Here is a 23,150-nt window from a genome sequence, read left to right on the forward strand (position 1 = left end):
ACTTAATCTTCACAGTTCGCCGGTTCGAAAAATACTGAATAAGAATGGAATTACCTAGCGCTATTTATACTTTAATTTATAAATTTTTAAATTTATAAATTAATTCTAGAATGTTCTATAAAATCGTAGTTGGCAATTATTAGGTGTCGCTGTTTGTGGTCGGTTACGTTATTTATCTTCGGTATCCATGGCAATTTGTGTTGCTAGTGTCGTAACTATGGTTGCTGCAGGTTTGTTATGTTTATTCCGGAGCAGTCGATTCGGCGCGAACAGCGAGGATCACCATTTTTTCTGTGGGGGCTGCCTATCCGATTCCGTTTTTTCGCACTTGTATACAAGTTTGATAAATTTGTTATCATGGCTTGTTATGATTCGGAACAGTTTTTGCTTCTCTTTTATCGTTGTTCGTTATCTATTGAGAGCGGTTTCTGCAAACCCTGCTAGCGACACAATAGGTATCTACGAGCTAACACAGGAGATATTTTGGCAAACCCACAAGCTGAATCCCCTTCCCTGTCAGCATACGACCAAAGTTTCCACCGGGGTCCCATCTTCCCTAAGGTTGTTCTTTGTTGAACAGCGAAACTATCCTATGATGCTGATGTCTGCACAGTAGTGGGAGCTGGTTGGGTCAATTTTTCATTACAAAGTAAACATGCATGTTTTTTAAATTAAATTTGGTTTATTTTGAATTTTTTCTTTCTTTTTCACACATATACATTTACAATAGCTTTCTTCTCTCCAAGAAAATTCCTTTCCTTTGGCTTTACAGATCGTAGTTTCAAGTCAAGTTCGAATTAGTATGTTTTTGTGACGTTTTTCTCAGTTTTATTTTTTCTAGTGTTCTCTCTCAGTGTATAAGGTCGTGAAAATAGATTCGTTTTCAGGATGCTGCGGTTCGCGTCTGGCTTTTCTGGGTCAGCTTGAGAAACCTGTTAACCGGCGCCCGGTGGGCCCCACGGCAACAAACCCTTTCGGGAACTGGAATGCACGCCGGATGACAAGGTGGATGGCGTTTGGCGGAGGAACGGTCGAACGTTTAGACAATTGCGAAGTTTTCTTAAATTGCAATCGATGGGCTGATGTTTGTTGGTAATTTGAACGTGTCTCTATATTTATCTCTCGTTTTGCCTAGTTGAAGATGGTAATTTCGGGCTGTACTAAACGTACTACGCGTCGCAATCAATTCTTTCGGAGACGTTGCGTGGGGACCGGGACTAGTCAACAACTTCCAAAGCGTAATTCGGATTGTTCGGCTGCGAAGCGCAACTCCACAGTAAAAACTAAATCATTTTCCATTTGTTTCAGTTTCGAATAGTATCTTATTTCGTTATTTTAATTAATAAAAATAAATACATTTTTTATTAATAAAATTATAAAAGATTCAGAGCGAAAGTACAAAATTATAACAAATACAAAAATAAAGAAAATAAAGAATGATAACGTTTAAAAAAAGTATCATTATCATTATGTTTTGATGGACATAGCTATCCTCTCTCGATATAACAGGCGATTCATTTTCTTTTGTTCTCGCATGACGCTCGCAAGATCTTCCAATACCTAATATACAAGTTCCGCTCTCGGAGAATTATTTGCGACCGGCACGTTCGCTCACTTCCACATACAGATAACACGTGTACGTTAAACAATACTAATTCTTTCGGGCTGAAAATGTGTATGTGTGAGCGTTGATCATCGTTGTTGGTTGTGTCTCTCTCTCAATTGTTGTTGGCAAGATGTTGGTTGCTGTTGTTTCTCGGAGACGCTTCTCTGTATGTGTTTGTGAGGGGGAAACGTGCCACGCGCACTGGCTTTGCTCTGAAATCTTTTGTGGTTGTATTTGTGATGACGGCCTACGTCAGCGAGTAGCGTGAGGATCTTTTTTTACGTGTAAATAAATTAATTAAATAAATAAAAAGGTGTATTTTATCTATAAATTAATTGGGTTGTTTCAGAATTTAGAAGCCGTGGTCATCGAATGTAGGGAAGTTCAGACCTGCAAGTGATGGCAGAACAGATGGTTGTCTCTGGGGCTGTGGAAGAGAGAAGATAAAGAGGACGTTTTGGATGAGCATGAGTGTATCAATATTTTGCATGTGTTTCATTTATTAATATCAAATAATGCTGAATGACAGCGTTAAGTTTAGAAGTTTGATATGATACTTTCAATGGTGGTCAATGAAACGATGATCCTTGGGTGTGATTGTTGATTCCGTGAAGTGCACGTCAATGTAGTTTGAAGAGAATTATCACTTTCTGTAGTGATTCAAATGAAGATCAATGAAGGCATTTCATTTAAATTATTGAGCTTGTGATTGTGAAACTCGTTTGGTGCATTGTGTGTGATTCCGGTGAATGATACTCAGATAACACAATAAAACAGGAAGGTTTTTTATGCTTGGGAGCTTGACTTGTCAAACGATGAATGGTAGGAGGTTACAGTAAATAACAGAAGAACTCGTCGTTATCAACTGGTGACGATTGAGCAGGGTACATGAGACACACTGAAGGTGGGATTAATCAGGTACTCGAAAAAACATTAATATTGCTACCATTCGGTACACTTACAAATGTGAACGGTTCATATGGTTCAATTTATTCGTTTGGATTGGGCGTACAATAGTCTATCATTTGTTTATTTGCAGCGATTTTACGCTCTGATGACCGATGGCTAAATCGATACAAGAAAAAAGAATTAATGAGGCCCAATTTTGCATGTGACATATTTTTGCGAAAATGAAATGGAAGAACATGAAAACTAATGGCTTCTCTTCAATCTGTTCCTAGCGTACTGATTTATTCAGAAAACCACGAGATCATATGAAGATTCATGAAATTGAATAATCGATTCTAAGCGGAATAGTACGCAGGGAGTATACTTACTGCTGGGCTGGCACCGCGCTGCACTGAACCGGCACGTCCTCCCTTGGTGCGGAATTTGGTGGCAGCTTGTTCGGCAATGTCGGCGCGCTCTTCGGCTTCTTCCAGTTCCTGCTGAGCCTTGCGGAACTTGGCAAGATTCAGAGCGGCGATTTCCTCGGCTTCCTCAATCTGCCTCTTGTAAGTCTTGATCTTCTGCTGCAGCTTGTCGACGAGATCCTGCATGCGTTCGTGGTTCTTGCGGTCTTCCTCAGACTGGAAGGTCAGTTCCTTGATGCGGCGCTCAGACTTGCGCAGGTTCTTCTGGGCATCGGCGTGTCTTCTCTGTTCGCTGTCCAGTTCGGATTCCAGCTCGCGGACGCGCTGTTCCAGTTTCTGGATGGCCTTCTTGCCTCCCTTCAGGGCGTTGGTTTCAGCATCGTCCAGGCGGACCTGCAGTTCCTTGATTTGTTGTTCAAGACCCTTGCGCAATTTCTCCTGGGTCTGGGCATGATCCTGTTCGGCACGGAGTTCATCAGCCAGGCAGGCGGCATCAACCATAGCCTTCTTGGCCTTCTCTTCGGAGTTCTTGGCTTCGTTCAGCAGCTCATCAAGGTCGGAGTGCAGGGTCTGCAGTTCAGACTCCAGCTTCCTCTTGGCGGCGGCAATGGAGGCGTTCTGGGCGGAAACTTCGTTCAGCTGTTCGTGAGCGTCGCTCAGTTCCTGTTCGGCCTGGCGGCGGCCACGGTCGGCCTGTTCCAGCAGGGTACGCGATTCTTCCAGTTCGTTCTGCAGGGCGTTGGCACGGCGTTCCGAGATTCCAAGCTGTTCACGGGCATCGTCGCGGGCACGCTGTTCTTCCTCCAGGGCGCTCTGGACATCCTTCAGTTGTTGCTGGTAGCGCTTAATGTTCTTCTGGGCCTCAGCGTTAGCCTATGTGGAAAAGGAAAGCAAATAAAGAAATTAGAATTGTGCTCCAATTTTATCGTAGAAGATGTATCACGTTACCTTGTTGGCATGATCCAGAGCAATCTCAAGCTCATTGATGTCAGCTTCCAACTTCTTCTTCATGCGCAGGGCCTCAGCCTTACCCTTGGCTTCGGCTTCAAGAGAGGCCTGCATGGAGTCCAGGGCGCGCTGGTGGTTCTTGCGGGTGTTTTCGAATTCCTCTTCCTTCTCCTGGATGCGGCGATCGATTTCCTGGCGCACCTGAGACAGTTCCAGCTGAGCGCGCAGAACCTTGTTCTCTTCCTGTTCCAGAGCAGCCTCGGCTTCCTCGAGAGCGGCCTGCAGTTCGTCCTTTTCGGCTTCCAGGCGCTTGCGAGACTTCTCAATCTCGTGGATGTTGCGGCCACCTTCGCCAATCTGGTCCAGCAGATCCTTGACTTCATCAGCCAGGTTCTTGTTTTCACGGCGGACAGCCTCAAGCTGCTCCTGGCCTTCTTCGTAGGCACCCTTGAGACGGAACAGTTCGGTGGAGTAGTTGCGGCATTCCTTCTGGGAAGCATCCAGCTCGGCAGCCAGATCGTCGACCTTGAGTTTCCATTCTCCAATGATCTTGTCGAAGGCCTTCTGCTTCTTCTCGGCAGCATTGGCAATCGAGGTGGCACGGTCGACCTCGAGCTGCAGATCCTCGACTTCGGTGGACAGGCGCTGCTTGGTCTTCTCCAGAGCGACGCACTTCTGGTTGAGCGACTCGATGGTTTCCTCGGCTTCGGCAAGGCGGGCCTGGAGCTTCCTCTTGGCTTCCTCGAGTTCCTCGGCGCGGGCAACACCCTCGGACTCGTACTTGCTGCGCCACAGCTGGGCTTCAGCGTTGGCCTTGCTGAGCTGGCGCTGGATGTCAGCCTTGCCTTCAGCTTCCTCCTCAACCTGTTCACGCAGGCTGTCGAGGTCGTGCTCCAAGTTGCGGAACTTGCCGAGCAGGGTAGCGCGTTCACGGGATTCCTCGTCGGCGAGACGCTTGGTATCCTCAAGCTGCTGGGTGAGCGAGATCTTGATCTTGCTCAGCTGCGACACCTGGGATTCAGCATCCTCCAGCTGGCGGAGCAGGTCGGAGTTCTCGATCGACAGCTTCTTCTTGGAGGAGTCCAGGTCGTTCAGAGTGCGGTTGGTTTCATCCAGCTTGCCCTGGACTTCGTTCAGAGTGTGCTGCAATTGCTTGGCAACCTTCTCCTGGGCAGCCTGTTTTATTTGTAGATTAAATTTCCGCGGACAGGATGATGTATCGTTCGATTTAGATGGGAATGGGAAAAAAGTCAGATGGTTAGTATCAATAATCCGAAACCGGATACGAGGCCACTCATTTACAGAAGCTGAGGCTGTGCATGTTGATTTTCTTTGATCCTATATTTACAGTAGGATTGCTATTGCTGGAGTGCATAGTGAATTGATATTTTTAAAACGATGAGTTTGGTGTGGGTGTAAGTAGGTGTTATTGGGTGCTCGTGATGTGTTGCAGATGCGTTTGATAATTCTTCCATTATGTGAGTAGTAGTGCGAGTTTTAGGAGCAGATATTGCGCAAAAATTCAGCTGTTTTAGGGAGTCAGTTTTATACCGGAAGTAAAATTTAACGATTGTATTCTTAGAAAGCAGCGTTAGAGCTGTTGGTATTGCTTGAAACAAGGCTATACAAAATTTTAGTTGTAGCTTGATTGAAGATAATGACAGCTGCAAATCTTTTAATACCTTCTCATTGGCCAAATGATCTAAGCTGAGACGGGAGTCGTTCAATTCAGCATAGTATTGACTGCGCTCCTTTTCGGCTCTAGGGAGATAATTGGATGACAAACATACAAACGGGTAACGGTTAGATTCGGTGACGTTGTGGTTGGGGATGGAAAATTCGTTTTTATCGATTATTAGAGAAAATAATTATCCAATTCAGTCGCTGCATCTACTCGTGGTTTTGGTGGTGGTGATGGTGGTGGTTGGGCTCGCTGGTATTGGTTGGATGCATATTGTGTTGTATAGTTTGAGGGTGTGGTGATAGACCATGCTCAGTCATCAACTTGCTGCTCAGGCGGATTCGAAGGGAGTGATAAGAAAGGAAGATAGGAAATACATTACCTTTTCGCGGGCAAGAGTATCGCAAGCGGAGCGAGTGTTGTTCAATTCATTGTACATATTTCCGCGATCATGTTCAGCCCTGGATGAAGGATCATTTTATTAAGGAATGGAGGATGGGATTGTAGGATGCAGGTAAGTGCAAGACAGAATATAGAAAGAAAAATATTGCATTTAGAGAAGAACGGCTGTGGTCAGCGATGCATTCCAACCAATCCGATTGGTTAACCTGTGAATGAGAAGATCGGAAACATATTTGATGCAGTACGATTATACTTACTTAGTCTTCAGCTTGTTGAGCTGGTCAACCTGTTCGGCCATCTCGGCGACGGCATCGTTGTGCTTCTTGCGCAGGTTGGCCAAAGGTACCTTCGTGCTGGATGTTGGATTCCTCCAAGTCGCGGCGCAGTTTGGCGAGTTCGGCTTCACGCTTCTTGTTCAGTTCGATCTGGGCAGAGGTGGCACCACCGGCTTCCTCCAGGCGCTCACCCAATTCCTCGAGTTCACGAGCCAGATCGGCACGCTGCTTCTCAGCCTTGGCGCGGGCTTGACGCTCGGCTTCGACTTCCTCCTCCAGTTCCTCAATGCGGCCCTGCAGTTCCTTGATCTGCTTCTGCAGTTTGCCAACCAGGGACTGTTCATCTTCCAGCTTGGCGGACAGGGCAGAGATTTCCTTGTCCTTGCGCAAGATGGTCTGTTCCAGTTCCTTCTTGTTGCGCTCCAGATCGGCAACGGCTTCCTGGGTGAGCTTCAAGTCACCCTCGACCTTGCGCTTAGCCTTCTCAACATCTCCGCGCAGCTTCTTCTCGCGTTCCAGAGAATCCTCCAGTTCGTCGAGGGTCTGCTCCAGCTTGGCCTTAACCTTATTCAGGTGGTTGACCTTGTCTTCAGCGGCCTGCAGCTCTTCGGCGGTCTTCTGGTTGACCTCACCCTGAACCTTCTTTTCCTTGTTCAACTTGTTGATCAGTTCGTCCTGGTGGGCGATCTCATCGTTCAAGTTGCGGATCTGGTGATCCTTGGAAGCCTTGTCCTGTTCGATCTTCTGGATCTGCAGTTCCAGATCCTCGGCATCCTTCTTCTGTCCTCCGATTTCCTGTTCCAACTTCTTCTTGGTCTGCAGCAGTTGGTTGCGGGCATCTTCCTCCTGAGACAGGCGCTCCTGGGTGTCACGCAGCTGGTTCTCGAGGTCGTTCTTCTGGGCGTTCAACTTGGCAGCCTTCTCCTGGAAGTCCTGGAGGGCACCCTTTTCGCCGGACAGGGAATCCAGCAGAGCGGTCTTTTCAGCCAACAGCTTGCTGTTGAGGGCTTCCAGTTCCTTGCGGGCCTTCTCTTCCTTCTCGAAGGCTTCCTGGGCCTTCTGAGCCTTCTCTTCCAGTTTCTGTAATTTAGATTTAGAGGCGGGCGCACCTTTAGCACTACCATTCACACTATTTTCTTCGTCAACTAGACTGGTTGTCGGAACGGTTGCTTTCACGGGTTTAGTATCGGCGTTGGGTGGTAAATTGTTTTCCGCATTGGCAAAGTTGAAGTTAAATGTAACTTCCACATCGGGTTCGATTTGATTTTCCATGTTGCTTCGAGCGTTCGATTAAGTAAGGTAAGTATTGTATGAATTAAAGAAATGCTGCTACTGGTCAAATGCTATCGAATCACTGGATTTAGCTGGAGACTATTTAACACTATTTAATTGCACCACAATTGGCTATGAATACTGGTTGATATTTCTCTAAGTCGTTGGACCACGTAAAGCTCAGGTAGAGGTCCGTCCGCTGTACTGCGAATCACTGGAGTGTATGAAATGATTGGCCATCCAGCAAGAGGTTGCGTTCGCTATGTCACCCACTTCGGCTCCAGCCGAGCGCACAGCTTCGCTTAATCTTCGGCACCAATTAAGTGGACCTACGCAGTGGAAATATTTGTGCATATCTATTCCCATCCCGAGGACGAGAGTCATTAAGAAAACGACACTCTTCTAGTTCCGACAGGTTGAAACAATTTCCAACCGCTATGGCACGGGGAATGTGTAAAATTATCACGAAGAGAAATTTTGATCAAAAATTGTTCAAAAATAACCTGGAATATTTTCCGCCCACGCCGAAAGCGGGGCCGATCCAATCGCGAGGTAATAATTTATTTTCCACCCAGCCCCACTACTGGAGGCGAATCGTCAGAGTGCTAATGAAATTTTATGTTCACTAATTTCCTTCCTCTTCGGAGTGTGCTACTAAGTGTTTTCGCCACAAGTGGCAAAGGTGATGCGGATCTATTTTTGGCGCTTGAATCAGCGCCGTTAATTATGGGTCCGGCACAGGTGAAAACCGAGAAAAATTGTTGGCCCGAGTTCCATGGAAAATCAAATCGTGATGATCGCGAATGCAACCGCTGCGGCAGTCGTCATCGTTGCCGTCATTTTTAGAAAAAGGAAACTTACAGCAATCTGGTCCTCAACGCGGGAAACGTTCAGCAGAGGCTTGACCTTCTGCCACAGTTTCCACCAGGCCCAGGTACGGAGCTTCAGGTACTTGCGCAGATTGCGCTGGACGATCTCCAGGGAGACGCGCTGTTCCTGCATCTTCTTGAAGTTCTTACGGGCGATGTAGCCACGGCACCAGGACTGCATCCAGGACATGATCTTGGACAGACGCTCGTCACGGAATTCCTCCATCTGACCCAGGACACCGGCACGGAAGAAGACCTGTTTGTGTGGAAGTAAATGGAGGGGGAGGGGCGGACATCGCGAAACACGATGTGCAGAGAAAACTGTCGGTTAGATCTTGTTCGGCTTCAGGTTTCTCCGTTCCACGACGACGGTGCGATAGCACACGGTCGGGCTCGGAGTTGTGACGAGTGAGTTACAGACATTCACGACAACACATATAATGGCTTTTTGTACAGAGGATAGAATGAGAGCGGTAGGAAGCGATAAACACAGATATTTTTCACGAAAATGATGATGAAAAAAAGGATGGCGGTCGATGGGAGGTTGACAGACATAAAGGGGAATTTATGACTATGGAATGTGTGAATCGAAGGTGAGTGCAGAAATCTAACGGTGTTTAGATTCAAATGGTTTCTACTATTTATTTTTGTTTCGCATGGGTGAGTGCAGAAAAGAAAATGTTTCCGCCAACGGCGGACATATTAGTACACGCGCTGAATCACGTCATTCGGATTTATTGATATTTTTATAGTGTGTGAGTTAGAAAGGCCAAATAACACAACATAGAAGCGAAAGATATCTGGAAGATTTCAATCAAATTTCTGTGATTAGAATCACCATAAGTTTCCCACTTTCCAGATACCTTTGCTGACACTCAACACCAGTTTTCAGAGACCGTCCAGTTATACCTTGGTCTTGCCCAATCGGAACTGTTCGTCCGGTAGTTGAATATGGGCCACAATAATCTGACATGCCTTTTCTGGTGAACAGGGTTCTTTAATCAGTTGAGGGCACAGAATTTTGTATCTGTGTTGGGAGAGTAAAAGTACAAAAGGGATATATGATTGTGGGTGTGTGTGTGCATTATGGTACAATGTGGATCGAGGGGTTAGTTCGGTATCCCTGTCGAATATCCTGGCACTCTTCAATCTGCTTTTTCTGAGGGGTTATGTACATATGTATGAGCTATAGACAGTCTGTTCATTGGGAGGCTGGTCTCAAGTAACCTCTTATGGACAAATGCTGGTTTGAGGGTGATTTTGCTATCGGAGCGAATGAGTTCCCTAAGGTAAGTAACGAAGTGATCCCATTGGTGGAGTTGACGGTCTCAATCGTATAACTCCGAGGATCCGATGGGGGCCAAATGAGAATATGTATAAATCCGCTTGCACGGCGCTCCAGGTGTTGTGATGTTGCTGCTGCTGCTTTGTACAGTTCGCGAAAGAAAACCCTATTTCTGATTATGCTTCTACTCAATCGAACTATGGCTACTACTAGAGGATAATTTGGATCATGCCTTGGTGAGACCCAATCGGAATTGATCTTCGGTCAGCTGGACGGTGTCGATGATGATACTGCCGCACTTCTTGCCGTCCTCGACGTCCTCAACAAGCTTCGGGCAGAGGATTTTGTAACTATTCGTGGGGTGCGATGTTGAAGCGAGACATGTTAGGATTATCGTAAATGGAAGGTGTAGAATACAGTTTCCGGGAGGGAAGAGATAATCATTTGGTAAAACATTAGTGTTCAGTGGGTTGAAATGAAGATAGGTGAGGGTCGCGGCAGAATTCTATGTTTCAAGAGGAATCCGCCCGCTAGAGGAATGTGATTTGAGTGTGGTGGTGTGTTGGAAGAATCAAAATGTGGTTGGTGTTTCGGAAGAACGAAGCGTGTCCAGATCATTGACGTTCGGCTTCAGTTCTTCTTAACTTAAAGCACAGACTAAACAACTGTCACGGGGGGTTCATAGTTGGTTGTAACAGGACAGGCATAACATAACGCATACAAAAGAGTTGCTATTTGGGAGTAAACGCATAACAAACGGTACTGAGTTGGGGATTCATGCCTTGGTGTGTCCGAGGCGGTACGATTCGGTGTCGAGACCGATGGAATTCAAGATAACTTCGGCGACGTTCTTAGGCTCTTTCTGTTCTTCGGCGGCCTTGGGGTTTAGGATTTTGTAGCTGGATAATGGCACAATCACGTTGTGTGGTTTAACATGTGTGCGTGTGGTTCGGGTAGAACGTGACGGGACATTCACAGTGACAAGGTTTACACGAAATATCGAAGAGAATAAAAAACATAAAAAAATCAAATGAATTGTTGTGCATTGGGAGCTTTGGTTCAACTTTCGAGTTGACGTAATCCCTGAAAGGAAATGGTTTCTGGTTTAAACTGTCATCGTAGACGTATCATTTCTACAAGTCCATTCGGTTGAGTTTATTTCTGGGGCTGTGGTGAAACACATAAAGGTGTAGACAATCACAATTTGGTGAACTGAACGAGGAGGAACGGGGCTAGACAAGACAGAATTGAACAGGTGGTCAACGGTTTCCATCTTCAGATGTGATTCTTCACATTGACCATCCAAGGATGTGGTTCGTTGGGGTTCGGTGCGGGTGGCATATGATTGGACAAAGACGACTGGGTAACAGATATAAAGTAGAAAAAGGTAAGTTCTCGCCTTGGTGTGACCAATACGGTAGGACTCGGGATCCAAACCGATGGCATCGAAACATTTCTGGGCAGCATTCTTCGGTTCGCTTTCAGCCTGCATGGCAGCGGGGGCCAAAATCAGGTAACTACAAGTCAAGAAAGAGTCAGCTATTAGTCAACCGCTAAGCTAGAATTCGTCCAAAGTCCGAACTGTTCGTCAAGGCTGTGTGGGTTCCTGGCACTAAGTGTAGCTATGTATTCTATTGTATGGCTGAAAAGTAGAAAAGTATGCTCATTTGTTGGCTCAAATTGACACTTACCGCAGCTTGAAGTCGGGGTACATCATTCGGTTGGGGAAACCTTTACGGCAAATACGGATACCTTCAAGTACACCGTTACAGGTCAGCTGGTGCATAACCAAGTGGGCATCGATGAGACCGGTCTGCTTCAATTCGTTGGGAATGATACAACGGACGAAGTGAGGCTGAGTCGACTTCAGGGTGGTCATCAGGTTGTTCAGCTGTTCCTTGTACGAGGAGGAGACAGTGGCGAAACCAGCGCCCTTCTTACCACGTCCACCCTTGCCGCCACCGGCATCAGCACCGCCAGACTGTCCTGGGTGATCGGCGAAGATTTCTACCAGCAGCTTGTTCTGACCCTTCTTGAACTGATCGACGACGGTATCGTTCAGAGGATCCTTGTTCTTCTCAAGCCATCCGGTGATGTTGTACGAGACAACACCGGCGTAGTGACCAATGGCGAAGTGACCGGCCTGGCAACCTGGCTTTGGTGGCTTGGGCTTCTGGAACGGAGCGGACTTGCCGAGATGGTTGTTCATCAGCTTCTCAGCAAAGGTCTGATCAGTGGCTTTCGGGAACATAGACTCTTCCTCAAGAATGGACAGGATACCCATGGGCTACGGAGTAAACAAGTTCGGATAAAACCAGAAAAGAAAACATCGGTTAACACGGCGCTCAACGCATCACGGTTAGACGTCCTCGAAACGGGCCGTCCGGGATGCATCATAAAGCATGCTAAGCTAAAAAACCGCGTGCAAATATTTAGTTAGTGCCATCAAAGTTACGCTCTCCTACACGGTTAGTCTCATTTATCTACACAATACAGTTTCCTGCAACCCATTTCAGGCGCTTACCTTACCCATTTAGCTTTAGTACAAAGCGCGTTTTTTCAGCGAAAAAATGAAACTCAGCGAGAAAAAAATGAGCGGGAAACACTTCAAAAACCAAAGGAAAAATCTGTTTCCCACTGTGGTACAGCAAAAATGGTCTCGGCGTGGGGAACACGCACGGAAGTGCTAACTTCCGCCGGGGCTAATCTACGGGACAAAAATTGAAATAACGTAGCGTTCGTAGGCAGTGGGTGGCTCGCAGTGACTGTTACTACCTTCTCGATCAGGTCGATCGTCGGCTGGAGATCCAGACCGAAGTCAATGAACGTCCACTGTATGCCTTCGCGTTCGTACTCCTCTTGCTCGAGGATGAACATGAAGTGATTGAAAAATTGCTGTAGCCGCTCGTTGGTGTAATTAATACAGAGCTGATTGAAACCATTGTACTGTACCATGGCCGGGGTTGAACAGGAGGTGAGGTTGTGTGTGGGTTGAAAGGAGAAATAGATACACAATGAGCTATGAGAGTGATGATGGAGATAAGAGAATGATTAGTCGTTTAGAGAAAACCATGAATATCTGAAATGAGAACCGTTGTGGAATGTTGGAATATAACGTCTCGTGGTTATATTTCGGTTGTCGGGCAATTAGGGATGAACGTAGATAAAAAAAACTCTGGAGGGTTATAGAAAAGTTGTTGTGTATGGAGGAATCACGACATTCAACACGTGTGGGGTAATCAATCTGTTACGAGAGATTCTAGAAGAAAATACACAAAACGCATCGAGCAGTGGTTGGCCGGCAGAGATCACTCCCGAACAAATGGGCGCTCTACCTTCTCGATCAATTCAATACACTGCTGCAAATCCATGCCGAAATCAATGAAGGTCCACTCGATACCCTCGCGTTGGTATTCCTCCTGCTCGAGGACGAACATGTGGTGATTGAAGAACTGCTGTAGCTTCTCGTTGGTGAAGTTTATACAGAGCTGTTCGAAGCCGTTGTACTGTATGATTCGTGTGGGAAGGAATATGCGAGGTTAGTGTTATGTAAAGAATGACCCGGCAGGGGTTGAGTTGTCCCAAAACAACAATTTTTGTATTGTTCTTTCTAGGCCCCTGCCGGAAGATGATGGAGAACCCAAAGAGAATGACTCGGTATTGTCGCGTATTGTGCTCTTCTATCAGAGACACTCCGACGTAACCAATGATCAACGCAACTGTCTTAGTAATGGTAATGACGAATAACGGTAGTATTGTCTTTGGTACGGCGTTAGAAGTTCGGGTTTGCACGAGTCTATCTCGTTGAAACCCGCGTTATGTAACTGTGGTAAGCGTTTCGCATAGAAGCGGTCGTTGTAAGGGTCGTTGAGTTGTACCTTTTCGATCAGATCGATACAGGCCAGCAAGTCCATGCCAAAATCGATGAAGGCCCAGTTAATACCTTCCTTCTTATATTCTTCCTGTTCCAGGACGAACATGTGATGGTTGAAGAACTGCTGCAGCTTCTCGTTTGTGAAGTTAATACACAGCTGCTCGAAGCCGTTGAACTACAGTAATGGAAACGGTGGTTGAGTACAGTTAGTCGAGTCTGGTGCAGGTCATACACAAAATTGAGGTCCCCTTTAGGTGAGTATTCTCCGTTTGTCCGGTGTCCATTTTTTTATGAAAAAGTGATGAGTGATGATGTAATATCGGTACATGAACATGAGCTTTTGCCACATAAAGAAACACGAGTATACCTGTTTAATTCCTTCGTGACCCCAACTGAAAAAGCTTGAAAGACCAACTTCGTGGTGCATGCTGGAATTGTGATTTATGATTTATACATGCTACAGGAGATACTCGTTCGCCAATCAAAGTCAAGTCTAAAAAGCAGCTATCCTTGACTTAGATGCGGAAACATTCAATCACAAAAAAACAAATCGTATAACGACGGGCAATAGGGATGAAATTTGGTATGAACCTTCTCAATCAGTTCAATACAGGCCAGCAGATCCATGCCGAAATCGATAAAGGCCCAGTTAATACCCTCCTTCTTGTATTCCTCCTGTTCCAGGACGAACATGTGATGGTTGAAGAACTGCTGCAGCTTCTCGTTTGTGAAGTTAATACACAGCTGCTCGAAGCCGTTGAACTACAGTAATGGAAACGGTGATTGAGTACAATTAGTCGAGTCTGGATCAGGTCATACACAAAATTGAGGTCCCCTTCGTTTGTCCGGTGTCCATTTTTTTATGAAAAAATGATGAGTGATGATGTAATATCGGTACATGAACATGAGATTTTGCCACATAAGGTTACACAAGTATACCTGTTTAATTCCTTCGTGACCCTAACTGAAAAAGCTTGAAAGACCAACTCCATGGTGCATGCTGGAATTGTGATTCGCGATTTATACATGCTACAGAAGATACTCGTTCACCAATCAAAGTCAAGTCCAAAGAGCAGCTACCCTTGGCTTGGTTGTGGAAACATTCAATCACAGAAAGCAAATCCTTAAACGACGGGCAATAGGGAAGAAATTTGGTATGAACCTTCTCAATCAGTTCAATACAGGCCAGCAGATCCATACCGAAATCGATGAAGGCCCAGTTAATACCCTCCTTCTTGTACTCCTCCTGTTCCAGGACGAACATGTGGTGGTTGAAGAACTGCTGCAGCTTCTCGTTGGTGAAGTTAATACAGAGCTGCTCGAAACCGTTGTACTAAATGGTATACGGGTGGCGAAAATCATTAAGTGTGTGGTTCCAATGTGTTCCCGAATGTACGTTTGGTCGTGTTGGTTGATCATTTGTGAAACCCTCCCTTTTCCCCTTTGCCCGTGTTGAGCCCCTTCCTGTTCCGACAAGAAGCAAGTCGATTTGGAACCAAGCTTCGTTGGCGATCACCTACTCAAAAAGACCATTTGAAGCAGATCACCCCCCATCGCTAGGATCCCCATGCGACCGGTTCGTCGGCAGTGTTGTCCCCAGTGTGTCGCATACTTACGTCGAAAATTTCGAAACCAGCAATATCCAGCACACCGATGAACTGGACGCGCTTCATCTTAGTGTCCAGAGTCTCGTTACACTTCTTGACCAGCCACTTGAAGAGACGATCGAAGATACCCTTGCAGAGGGCACCGACGGCGTTGGTGACCTGGTCCTTGTTCTGACCCTTGGTGACGAATTCGGCACCGACCTTGATACGTGGCTTCAGCAAGTTCTTGTACAGATCCTCAGTGACGCAACCCAGCAGCTTGGCGACGCGATCACCTTCCTCGGTACCGTCGGCTTCAGCCTGCTCTTCGCGACCCTTTTGCTTGAACTTCATGCCACCCATGTGCATGACAGCGGCGGTGATTCTGTAGATGTTGTCCTTCTCCTCCTGGGTGAAACCCAAGACGTTGAAGGCTTCCTATTTTAGGTGTATGGGAAGAAAACGTGCATTAGAAAGTGTTCGTCCGACGTACGGACGTTCGGGTAAAATGCGACACATGAAGTAAAGCGCGCTTCCCCTGTTTGATTGATGTTCGCGATTCACGCAAGGTTGCGGAAAACCGGAAAATCAACCAAGTGGGGCTAGCGCGGTGGTTAGTAATGCTCAAAATGGCGTCTAAGCGTTATTCGAATAGCGTTTTCTACAGAGAAGTTTTGTTCGTTTCGATTCCTGAGTGTTTCGATCTCATCGTAGGTGCTTGGATTCGACATGTTTGACGCTCTACTGTTCCAGACAGCTTCGTTGCGCAGACAGGCGGATTCTAATAAGTGCTCGTTTTGATGGTGGAGGTTCAGGATTTGGGAGAATTATCCAGTGGGTACAACAACTTACATCGGTCAGCAGACATTCCTCACCATCATCGACATTGGGAATGGTAATTTTACCCTGGGCGACGTTGTAGTAATCGTAGATGTCGTTGGACAACAAGCACATATCTGTAGATTTTCATCGGACGGTTGAAAGAACGGATCTCAATTATTTGGTTCTGGCTGTACGGTTGATGGCGGTCCGGTCGGTACTTAGTTTTTTTTTGGGATTCATTATATAGTGACATGATTCTATGTTTTCTTCAGTTCTTGGTGAGTTGTGCTGCTGGTGCGCTTCGGCTCTTTGGTAAGTTTGATTACAGCGCTTTGGAACAAAACACACACACACACACGCAAACGTGTACGAAATAAAACACTCACACAAAGTGCGGAGAACATTACGTACACAAAAGGGTAAGGACGAGTAACGGGGAGCGTTAGTTGGTGAGAAAGTTCAGGAATTCATACATTTTGACAGCTCAATCCAGGACACGCGGCAGCGGACGCTTCGTATTTTTGTACAGCGGAACGCGATTTAATACAACAGTGGGGACTGGTTGGTGTGACGCTTGCAGTTTGCATTGGTCTGTACAAGGAAATTAGGTCGATCGGTGTGCGAGTGCACCAAAAGGTAATTCACCAAAGGGAAGACCCGGTACGACAGACTTACGTCCAATGATTCTAGCTCTTCTGCGTCGTTCACACCCGGGATGCGTGTCTTTCCTTGAGTAATCGTTGGATAATCACTAATGCGCGTACTGAGCATCGTTAGTTCTGTCCAATCGGATCGGTTCAAAATGTATGGATTTCAAAGATAAATACGAGTAATGAACACTTGATAACTGAGTGTGTATTCAGGTGAGATTAGTAGAGGATCTGGGTTTCGTGTAATGTTGGCAAAAGGACAACAACAGAAGCAACATTCAGCGATCAGAGTCCAGTTTCTGCCGATTCTTACTTCGGTGCCCAGCATTTCTTCGCCATCATCGACGCTTGGGATAGTAGTTTTCCCCTGCGATACGATATGGTAGTCATGAATGTTGTTGGAGAGCATACACAGCTCTGCAGGCCGATGGTGAGAAAGTGCGGTTGCATGAAATAGGTGATTCAAATTGTGTAGGGTACGGTTAGTGTAATGTGTGAAATCAACGGAGGCGTAAAACTGTAGTCCTGTGGTTTTCGCGTTGATGTCCTCACGAAGATACGAATGATGTAAACCGTCCGATGTGATCCGTTTCGAGGGATCCATCGGACGGCTGCTATTCTACGCTATAAATCAACGATGGTTCATAGTATCTACCAATGGAAATGAAGTACTCGACCATCAGTAGGGTCGTTCCATCAAGAACTACGCGATCTACATTCCAATCAACTGAAGCGATCCACCCTGTCAAAATCTATAACTACTGAGAGAACTGTTCATGGTTCCTCGAAATCTTACATCGGTCAGACTCATTTCTTCGCCGTCGTCTACGTTGGGAATGGTAGTTTTACCCTGGGCAACAACCATGTAATCGTAAATGTTGTCACTGAGCAAACATTTTTCTATTTGAAGTCCATTGAACAAAAGAAAAATCAACGGTTAATGTGCGTTCTCTGACGATTACTGCTGCTCGGAGCAGATTTGATGGTGACGCGGTCTCCTGAAAAAAATAACTTTTCCTTTCGTGTTTCAGTATGAAAGGAAAAGTCGTGCTACGGGTGCACTTTTGTGCTATCAAAAACGCTACAATGTGAAGGAGGGGATATGTCTAACAGTACAATTCCTAAATTGCTGTTTTCGGGGTAGGGGGTTCACAACATACAAGTCCGGGTTTTCTTTGGATCGTCATTTGTCCGCGAAGTGGTACGTGGTCAAAATAGTTCGTAAAAGTCCCTTGTATTGTCATTTGCATCAGTCCGAATATATTACCTTTCAGTCCCTTGACGGAACCGGACATCATCTGGTAGAAGATATGGTAAGAACGCTCCAGCGTCTGTTGGGAGATGACACGGGCCTTCTCCAGCAGGTAGGTCTCAATATCAGCACCAGCCAGTTTACCGGATCCAGTGAAGTGAATACGGATGAACTTACCCTAGGGGGGTTGCAGAAGAAGAAAAATTGTGTTCAGTTTTCCAACGGCTCCGACTTTCAAGTTTCCAGCGTGACTTACGAAACGGGAAGAGTTATCGTTACGGACGGTCTTGGCGTTACCGTAGGCTTCCAGGACGGGATTGGTTTGGACGACCTGATCTTCCAGGGAGGCCTTCTTCTCAGTGCCTTCCTCCTTCTTGGTCGAGGCGCCAATGGTGGCGAAGTACGCAATGACCTTCTTGGTGTTCTCAGTCTTTCCGGCACCAGATTCACCGGTAATCAACATAGACTGGTTCTCGTGGTTGGTCAACATGTTGACGTAGGCACCGTCAGAAACGGCGAACAGATGGGGTGGCACTTCATTACGACGCTTACCACGGTACATCTTGGCGACACGCAGAGTATACAGGGGCCAACGCTTGTAGGGATTGATGACAACGCAGAACAATCCGGAGTAGGTCTGTGGGTGGGCGGTAAAGACATTGTGGTTAGACGGCGGTATGACTGGAATGAGTGTTAAAACGAAATGCAACGGGGTACGAGAGAAAATGCTGGTCCCGAACGCGCGGCACATGTCGATCATGTGTTTCTCGGTCCGGGACGCAGTGGTGAAGGCGATTCGTGGTGCGGTGTAGATTTTGTTCTACGATACCGACGCACAGAACACTCGAATGAATTGTGTAGTCAATGTGAAAGACATTTTTTGGGAACGCACTGCAAGTTGCAGCTATGGCTTCGAATATGGTGATGGATTTTCAGAACGATCCATCCGACGATAGAAGATGATGTTGTAGTGATGTAGTTGTGCGGGTGTTCGTCGATCCGGGTGTAGATCCAAAACGGGTGCCATTTTTGCGATTGATTGGTCCTTTTTCGAGGAGGTTTCACGCTCGCAAAAGCTGATGGTGCAAAGAAGGAGTGGATTCTTCTTGGGATATTAATATCGGGAACAGTATTGGAATGATTTTTGGTTACATTTTGAGATGATTGTATCCAGCGGTGAAAGTCAGCCAGGGTTAGTTCTGGGATATCGAATGGTTGGCGGTGTTAGCCAGTGAGTTCTTACCGCAGAAGCAGAATACTTACGTAGATAAGCTTGGCCCTATAACGCTCTCTCAAGTTATGCAAGACAGAGGCATCGTTAAGATATGTCAAGTTGGACATATCCTCGCATTTCTCGTATTTCGGTGGATTGACCTGGTTGACCAGATCCTTCTTGAAGTCCTTGGACTGAATAGGTCATGCGTTCAACAAAACATCAAGTACCCCGAAGTGTTGGGTGACCCCATATTAAGCCGAAGCCACGTGCGGCATGTCGACAATATCGATAAATTTGATTGGAAGTATAGAAGAGAAGAAGAGCATCTGTTAGTTCTCGTTGCCATGAACTTACGTAGATCAGTTTGCAGTAGTATCGTTGGCGCAAGTTGTGCAGTACAGCAGCTTCGTTTAGATAGGTCAGATCGGCCATATCTTCGACTTTTTCGAACTTTGGAGGATTCACTTGGGAAACCAATTCCTTTTTGATGTTTTTCTCCTGCTCGTGTAGATGGGGATGGGAAAGAATTGTGAAGAATATGTTAAGTGTAGTTTTTGGTAGTGTGCTGGGTTGAATGAGGACAATCCATCTGTTGGTGATCTATCCTGCCGACCGAATAGAAGTTGTGATCTTTGAATACAACTTCCATTCCGTCTGGTACTGAATTCGATCCCTTCAGAGTCATGCTCCGTATATTGTCGTGTTTGAATCCTCTCTGGTTCCGTCGAAACTGCGCGCTATCAGTCGATTGATACTGTTGTCTATGTCCGCGGGTTGTGGACGTCGGAACGAATGGTTTTACCTCACCACCGGGCAGGCCAACGGTGACCAGCTCACCCTTGGTGGCCTTGATTTCACCGAGGACGTAGCCCTCCTTCTCGTCTGGAACCCAGCAGGCCTTCTTGGCATCGTACGGCTTGCTTTGATCGATACGCTTCTGTTCGAGCGACACGAACAACCACTCGCTTGGATCGGGATCATCACCGACTTGAACAACTGGCTTCGGCATCTTGAGCTTTTTTAATTTAAAGTGAGACGGGGGCTAATGAGAGACACGTTTATTTCGATTGATTTTTTCAGCCCTAGTTGCCTTCCTGAAAAGGGAAGAAAGAGAAAACTATCGGTTAAATGTTGGCACAATTTCTTTCGTTTGGTTGGCAGTTTTAGCTGGAGCCATTTCAGTTTGCAGCAAGATCGAGGACGTCCTAACGTAGCGCAAAATCAGTGACTTCATTCGGTTCAACAATTGATTTTTAGTTCAACTGAAGATCCAAATGAAGTCACTGTCAGCTCAAATCATCTCATATTAAATGTTTTTATTTTCAGACAAGTATTTTGCAATGTATTGCAATTGAACAGAGCAATACATTTTGAAGTGAAAATAAACTCAAATTTGTAACACAAACGATAACAATTCTAAAATCAGTTCTATTATCGTAATAACAATTAAGAATTTCCCTTCGTTGATCTATCCATTTTTGGATCGTCTCATTAAACTCTCAATCCGATAGTGTGTACAATATCTTCATTGTATGCAAACCTTGCACCGAGCAATCAGATCATTCCTTCAACGGCCGATGAGTCAAATTCTACAAAAATAAAATATCACGCTTGCGCACCCATGAAATCGCGAAAACCTGGAAAGTGACGATCCCACGCAGAAAATTCCAAGTTATGCAACGCTATTGATCACGACACAGACTGTTTTCATCTTTTCACGCAACCCCTCGGCAACTTGGCTTCTAATAATAGACACCACCGGGATTGCACAAGTAAGATTTTTCCGCCTCTGCTGGGGCCATAATTTTCAAACTATAGGCGGGCGAGAAAATTTTCGCGCGCGCTGTTCGGGATATTTTTAAACATTTCCACCGAAAGCAGATTTTCACATTCCACCGGGTTGGACATTTGGACGGGCTACGGATTAGATATGAATCGTTGATTCCAAATATGCCACTGTTACAACGTTTGGAAAATAATTTATGCACACGGCAAGGTAAGAAAATTTGGCTTTGAATTGATAAACTTTCTGGAATTCATTGCTTTATGATAATCGTTGATTTATTTAGGCCAAGTTTTCGAACCAACTATCATAGAGTCTTCATCATCCAGTAAAATTTTCACCAGTTCTAATAATTCACTATTTTCCAACCATTGAAATGTGCAATCAACCTAATCAAAGCTAGGCTGAGCCTTTATTTAAAAAAAATTGCATCACATTATGCGTTTATTGCCGAACACCTTTCCAAATTACCTCAACACTATTAACAATTTCTTCGAGATCACTTAACAATTCGTTAACGTTCGATAAACTTCGTATAGTCCAATAAATATGATCACTTATAAGAACAATCACCGTTCCAACAAATTACACCGAATAAAAATTGTACTCTAAGGTGTAACATCCGAGAGAGACACACAGAGATCGACTAGACTAGAGACTAGAGAGAGACGATCTGCAACCAACGACAATCGCGATCGAATTGAATAGGCCCTGCGAGCGATCGGTACGATCAAGTGGCCGTGTCACGGCGCTACCGAGCCGAAAATTCACGAACGTGAACCGAAAGCCAAAACACACAACCGTGTGAGTCACTCCGCTGACCGTCTGGGAAGGACAACCATAGAAGTTCGGCCCTGTGTGTCATCGAGAGGATACGAGACAGGGTCCTAGGACCGATGACGGCAATCGACACGAAGATGCGTTTCGGGAGTTCTATTTCTGAAACACAAGTCGACCGGCTCCCGAGCAGGGGTGTCATCTATTTACGTAACCAGCTTGACGATCGGCTATCGGTCGGTTCGGAGCCTGCCCGTACCCCAATACGGACATGACACAAGCGTGTACTCTCTCGGGGGATGTGTTGCGTGCGCACGCGTGCCGTAATTCACACGTGGATGCGCAAACGCACTTCACCGATCGGTAACCTGTCGCCCTCACTGCGCCCAGCAGGTGGCGAACGCTGCAACAATCTCGGTATGAATCACTCCAGACAAATACGTGGCAAAGGTATCCCACTTTGACAGCTGTCTGGCGCCAAGTTCATTCACAACCATTCAAATGTTATGTAAGGCGGAAACAGTCTCATTTGCCATTCATAAAAACAATCTGCGGACAGCACCTGAATCAATCACAAAATAATTACAGAAGATCAAAAAGCGCCTTGCACTGCTGATCAGTTTTTCCACAACTGTCTTCCTTCATGTCCTTATCACTTATCACTGGAAGACTACCATCAAAAAAGTCCATCAAATTTCGTTAATAAATCCTTTACTCAGGCACTGTAAGGCACTTTTTGATTTTCATTCGTAAAAATTTCGTATTTTTCAGAACAGTCACGTAATTTGCTGTCACATCCTTTAAGCTGGCGCTCAGATCATTCCAAACGTTAATCCATCGATTAGGTTCAGGTTATCCAGTAATCCAGATGCACTTGACAATTCTAATATACGAAAAACTTCACACTTCGCCCCGTTTGATGATATAATCCTCGATCAATACAGGTTGTTCCAGGTCAGCTCGGAAATACACCTTCTCGAACCCCTCGTAAGTATCGTCGCCCTAATTGGGTTGAGCTCACTCTACCTTCCCCCTCTCTCTCTCGCACTATTTCACACCGAAATGGCTCCTTGCAACCCAATATGGAGGACAAAAGCTAGAATTTGATGTTATCACTTACGCGTTCGAAAGCCGTTCTAACCGAGAAATGTGTGGAACTTGCTTTTTATACGGGCCAATTTGATTGCCTGTTGAGTGCCTGGGATTTGCCTCCCGATTATGACGCACACCACCCCAACGTCCTATGTATTCGGGTACCCACACACGATCAGCGCCACACGGTGACCTCCTGTATATAATAAGGCACCCACCTCACCCCACCGGGAATGTGCGCGAGATGCTGCGAAACCATTCAGCTTTCCACGCTTTTCCACATCTCAGCGGTGTGCGCGGTGGGTTCAAGGGTCCCCGCATGAGATTTGGGGACATGAATGTAATCACAATATCACTAAAAAATAACGGGAGCTGACCACAGCATGCAGAATTGATACGCAAATAATATTCAGGCCTAATTAGAGCAGACTTTTTTAGAACATATTT

At 45.9% G+C, this 23,150-nt stretch overlaps 1 pseudogene; it reads right to left on the reverse strand.

Annotated features, from left to right (window-relative positions):
- Nucleotides 1–662: 662 nt before the first annotated feature.
- Nucleotides 663–21,510, reverse strand: LOC134204523 (myosin heavy chain, muscle-like; annotated as a pseudogene).
- Between the last annotated feature and the right edge of the window lie 1,640 nt (nt 21,511–23,150).

Source organism: Armigeres subalbatus, unplaced genomic scaffold (genome assembly GCF_024139115.2).
Source record: "Armigeres subalbatus isolate Guangzhou_Male unplaced genomic scaffold, GZ_Asu_2 Contig636, whole genome shotgun sequence".
NCBI classification, from domain to species: domain Eukaryota; kingdom Metazoa; phylum Arthropoda; class Insecta; order Diptera; family Culicidae; genus Armigeres; species Armigeres subalbatus.